Genomic DNA, 6,000 nt, shown 5'->3' on the forward strand with positions numbered 1-6,000 from the left:
GGTTTGGGGACCTCCTCGAGGTGGAAGTTGAGAAGGGGTGTGGCTTAGTTAAAGCATAGCCAGCCCCTGGGTGTGACAGATTTGGCGTAGTCGGCAGGGTTTCCACCTCGAGTTGAGTAACCAAGGTCGTCCAATGACCGACAACGCGGGGCTTTCAGCCCAACCCCGTGCCATGCCCGTTTTTATGGGGAGCCCCTGGATTCAAAAATATGGGGGGACAGAATCCGAGGTACGATTGTCTGAATGGAAGGCTCAACTAGAGTACTTGGCCGACCTACAGGGCCTTAGTGCAGCCCAGCGGCTTCAATTTGTGTTAAACTCCCTGGATGGAGAAGCGCGGCGAGAGGTGCATGCCGCCCCCGAAGCCGTTAGAGCCAACGCCCAAACCGTGTTCCAGTTCCTCACTGAACAGTATGGTGACCACACCCCCGTAGCTGTCCTTCGCTCCCAGTTCTTCAATTGTAAGCAGGGCCCCCGCCAACCGATTAGAGCTTTCGCCCTGAGGTTGCGAGAGCAATTCGCCCGACTACAGACCCGTCGGGACCACGGGTTGGGAGATGGAGAGACTCTATTGCGGGACCAGTTTCTTCTGGGGTTGAAGGAGGGTCCGGTGAGACAGAGCCTACGTATCCAGTTTCGAAGGGACCCGGGTCTTACGTTCGAAGATCTGAAGAAAGAGGCACTGGCCCTGGAAGGTGATGAGACTGAGGTGAGTGGTTCCCCAGTGTGTGTGGTTGTCAGTGAAGTAGCACCAGCACAACCCGGAGGCCCTGACTGGAAGCAAGCACTGAAGGCTGAACTTTTGAAAGATGTCCGCGATCAGATGTCTGAACTGTCTAAAGCCCTCGTAGGAGAATTGCGCCAAGGACGGGCGCGGGAGGAACCACGGCCGGCGCCCCGAGACCGAGTGTACTCAGAGGGAGGCCGAGAGCCGTTCAGGCGCCCGAACCACTTTAACCGGCCCCGTTTCGAATGGGACGAGCAAGGGCGACCCATCTGCAACCGCTGTGGCAAACCAGGTCACTATAGCCGCCAGTGTGGGCCCCGCAGGGCGTCAGAAGGGGGTTTTTAGGTCGGCCGGCCACTGTGGGTCGTGTGGCCGGGACCCCTCGAGAAGACCCTGGAAGAGGATATGGCTCTAGGAGCCAGATGATTGGGCGTAGCCCCGTGGCGAAGGTGAGAGTGTGCGGCAAGGAGATTCAATGCCTGGTAGACACAGGCTCCCAAGTGACGTTGTTTGCTGAGAGTTTATCCGAAGAAGTGTTTGGGAAACAAGGGGCACCAGGGGCGGAGGCCCCCTGGCTTACTCTGAAGGGCGCAAACGGCCTCGACATCCCATATATTGGCTACCGATTGACGGACCTAGAGGTTCACGGAGTGATGGTCCCCCAGAAAGGTGTGATTATCGTGCAAGACCATTGTCTGGGTGCACATCGAGCCCTGTTGGGCATGAATGTCCTCGCTGATTGCTGGGAAGAGCTATTTCGGGCTAGGCCCGTATCGAAGATACCACCTGCAGAGAGGCGCAAGTGGGAGTGTGTGGTAGTTGACTGTCGAAGGGTGCAAATGAGCCAAGTCCGCAGGGAACAGGAAGAGGTAGGAAGAGTGATGTGTCGTTTTGCTTTGTCTGTCCCCGCAAAAAGTGAGGCTGTTGTGTGGGCGCGAGTACCGCCCCGAAGAGCGGGCCCAGAAGAGTGGGTGCTGGTGGAGCCCCATGTGGATTGTCCACAAGTGGAAGTGGCACGAGGACTATCGACGGTCCGGCGGGGGAGAGTCCCCGTGAGGATACGGAATGTACATCCATACGCGGTGCAACTACATCGGCACCAACGATTAGCCCGTCTGACAACGGTTACATCCCACCAAGTAAGGGAAGAGAGGGATATTAGTTTTCGTCAGGTGTGCCCCACTGTCATCGAGGTGGCCCTGACACAAGTAGACACCCCATGGGGTGGTATGGAGAGGAGTGTGCCGAGCCACCTGGCGGGTGAGTCGTTACAAGGGGAGGATTTAGAGCAGGCACAGACACAGAAGTTACAGGCCCTCCTTCGGAGATGGCAGCATGTGTTCGCCACCCACGATGAAGACTACGGATGCACCCAGGTGGTACAACATCATATACCTACCGGGGATGCAGGGCCCAGCCGGGAGAGGTATCGCCCAATTCCGCCCACTTTGTATACCGAGGTACGTACACTCCTGCAAGGCATGCTGAAGCAAGGAGTTGTTAGGGAAAGCAGCAGCCCGTGGGCGGCCCCCATAGTGCTGGTGCAAAAGAAGACGGGGGCTTGGAGATTCTGCGTGGACTACCGTAAGCTGAACCTCGTGACTAAGAAAGACGCTTTCCCTTTGCCACGGATCGAAGATTCGCTTGCCAGCCTCACGCAGTCGGCATGGTACTCTACCCTAGATTTGGCCAGTGGCTACTGGCAGGTGCAGGTGGCCGAAGCAGACCGGGAGAAGACTGCCTTTACAACCCCGTTTGGACTATTTGAATGGGACCGGATGCCTTTCGGGCTCTGTAACGCTCCGGCCACCTTCCAGCGGCTGATGCAGCGGTGCTTGGGAGGTCAGTTAATGGAGTCAGTATTAGTTTACCTGGATGATGTGATTGTCTACTCCCCAGATTTTGATTCACACCTGAGGCACCTCGAGGAAGTCTTTCGGGCCATGGAGAAGTACGGATTGAAACTACAGCCCAATAAGTGTCACTTACTACGGAGAGAAGTCAACTTTCTGGGCCACGTGGTCAGTGCGGCTGGAGTGTCCGTAGATCCTGGAAAGGTATCGGCCGTGAAGGACTGGAAGGCCCCGAGGACAGTGAGGCAAGTGCGATCCTTTTTAGGATTTGTGGGATACTATAGGCGTTTCATAAAGGACTTTTCAAAAATTGCTAAACCCCTTAATCAGTTGCTGGTTGGCACAGGTCGTAACCGGGGCCGGGGGTCGCCCAACGTAGACTGGGATGCAAATTGTGAGTCGGCGTTCCAGACATTGAAGCAGGAGCTGCTACAGGCCCCTATCTTGGCATACGCAGATTTCACAAAACCATTCCTTTTGTATACAGATGCCAGCAATCTCGGGCTGGGAGCGGTGTTGGCTCAACGGCAGGACGGAGTTGAGAGGGTCATCGCGTACGCCAGCCGGAGCCTCCACCCAGCCGAGAGGAACGATGCGAACTATAGTTCTTTCAAATTGGAGCTGCTGGCGTTGAAGTGGGCCCTAAGTGAGAAATTTAAAGACTACCTCTGGGGTGCCAAGGTGACGATCATTACAGACAATAACCCATTAGTACACTTACAGACGGCGAAGCTGGGAGCCGTGGAGCAGCGGTGGGTGGCCCAACTGGCCAACTTTGACTATCAACTACAGTACCGACCAGGGCGTGAACACATGAACGCGGACGTCCTCTCAAGGCTGCCCGAAGCGGAAAGCCCCGGAGGGGCCAGCCCGGAGGAGGGCTATATGGTAGGAGCAGTAGAGGCACCAGGCAGCAGACAAGAGGCCGTGCCTGAGAACTGGGGATGGGATCCCCGTCGGTGGAGGGAGAGACAGGCCAGGGATCAAGATGTGCGGCTGGTAAGAGAATGGCTGGAACAGGGCCGACGGCTGACGCCAGCGGAGAGGTTAGCCCAGACGGATACTGGGAGGAGGCTGCTGGGGCAATGGGACAGGCTGGAGCTGAGAGATGGCGTTTTGTGCAGAAGGGTCAGTGACCCGAAGTTGGGCGAAGAAGTACGCCAGATCGTGGTACCCGCAGATGAGGTAACGGCTTTAGTTTCGGCGTACCACAACCAGTTGGGGCATCAGGGACAGGAGAGGACCGTGTCCCTGCTTAGGAGATTCTTCTTTTGGCCCGGGCTAGAGGCATCGGTGCACGCCCTAATTCAAGCTTGCCCGAGATGCATATTGTTTAAGTCCAGACGGGAGGTCCGAGCGCCAATGGTACCCATCCATGCGAAGGCCCCCCTTCATATCATGGCTATGGACTTCTTGACACTGGGCCGACCACGAGATCGCTACCAGAACATCTTGGTAATAACGGATTTGTTCACAAAGTACGCTTGGGCTATCCCCACCCTCGACCAGACTGCAACCACCACCGCTACAGTTTTATGGCGGGCCGTCTTCCAGACGTTCGGATGCCCGGAGTTTCTGCACTCCGATCAAGGAGCCAACTTTGAGTCCAGGGTAATTAGAGAACTATGCCAGTTGTACGGTTGCACGAAAACTCACACCACTTCGTATCATCCTCAGGGGAACGGCGGCTGTGAGAGATTCAATCAGACCCTATTGGGGCTGCTGGGGACCTTGGACCAACAACGGCAGGACGATTGGGTGAGTGCCTTGCCAAACCTCCTACAGGCCTATAACAACAGTATACATAGTACTACGGGTTACGCTCCCACTTACCTGATGTTTGGCAGACACATACGAATGCCTACTGACCTGGTCCTAGGAGTGATAGCCGACCAAGAGGAAGCAAGTGTAACGGAGTGGGTGGGGCGCCATCACCAGCGCTTGCATTTCGCCTACGAGCAGGTGTCGAAAAGGATACAGACGGCAGGAGAGAAAAGTAAGCGGTTGTATGATCGGACTGCTAGAGAAGCCCCTCTACTGCCAGGAGAGAGGGTGTTGGTGAGAGATAATCGGCGGCAGGGGAAGGGGAAACTGAGTGACCGTTGGGAGGCCACCCCTTATGTAGTCTGCCGGCAGCAGAGGCCGGGGCAGCCGGTCTATACCATCCGGCCAGAAGGGAAGTCAGGCCCCGACCGTGTGGTGCACCGGAACATGATTCGCCCATGCCCTAACTACCCTGAAGCCGTGGAAGAAGTCCCCACGGAACCTGTACCAGCGGCCCCCTGGATTGAAGGTTGGGCTGTGGTACCAGGGAGACCCGTGGTGGCACCACCCCCGATCGCCCCGAGAGAACCAGAAGCAGCCCCTGAACAAGCTGAGCCCGATTCACCAGTGAGACGATCCCAGCGAGAGAACCGAGGCCGACCCCCTGCCCGCTATGGGGAGTGGACAGCCCGAGGACGTTCTAGGGACTAGAACGGATTGGCGGGGGAGGATGTCACAAGGTGACGATCTTTAGGGGCGGAACCAAAATTCGGGAAGTTTGGTTCCGCCCGGAAGTGTTTCCGCCCGGACCGGAAAAACAGAACACCGGAACTTCCGGTAGCGCCGTAAGAAGGAAAATCAGGGAATTCGATGCACCTGTGCCTAGTTAGGGACAGCGGTTGGTGATTGGAGGATACGCTGGACAAGGCAGTACTTAAGGCCAAGTTATTTTACAGTCTGGGAAGCTCTCTTTGGTGTGTGTGAAGCACTGGGTTGTGCCCGTCTTGGTACGCTGCTGGTAGCTGTCTAACTCTCTCTCTCCCTCAGGCTGGAATTGTATGATTGTGAAGACATCGCGAACCTTAAAGGTTGAGAAGTGAACAGATTATACGGCGAACTGAGACGACGTGAAAAAGGGGATTGGAAGTGGCATTGATGTGAGTACTAAGAGCCAGTCGAAAGTGCCCTGTATATTGACCTGGCGTTGTGTAGATCTCTCCAGGAGGAGGAGGGTGGCCCTACCCCTAATATAGTGTGGTGGGAGAGCCGAAGGAATACTTATTGAAGTAGTCGCAACGACGACATCACTAGTTCAGTACAGTATATGTTGTGAGCGTGCTTCAGATCTCCGGAGATAGCACGGTACGCTGTGTCCAGCCCAGAGGTGAAAGCCATCCAAAGCAGAGTAACTGTGTTTTGTGTCTAAGTTGATACCTGTGGAGAGGAAAGGAAAGAGAGTGAGTAACACAAGGAGAAACAGAGGAAACCTGTACTTACAGTGCGCTGTGTTCAGCCCAGAGGTGAGAGCCATTCAAAGCAAACTAACGGTGCTATTGTGCCCAAGTTGATATCTGTGGAGAGAAAAGGAGAGAGAGGGAATAACACGAGGAGGAATAGAGCGAACCCTGTACTTACAGTACGCTGTGTCCAGCCCAG

The sequence above is a fragment of the Carassius carassius genome, chromosome 23 (genome assembly GCF_963082965.1).
Source record: "Carassius carassius chromosome 23, fCarCar2.1, whole genome shotgun sequence".
Taxonomy (NCBI): domain Eukaryota; kingdom Metazoa; phylum Chordata; class Actinopteri; order Cypriniformes; family Cyprinidae; genus Carassius; species Carassius carassius.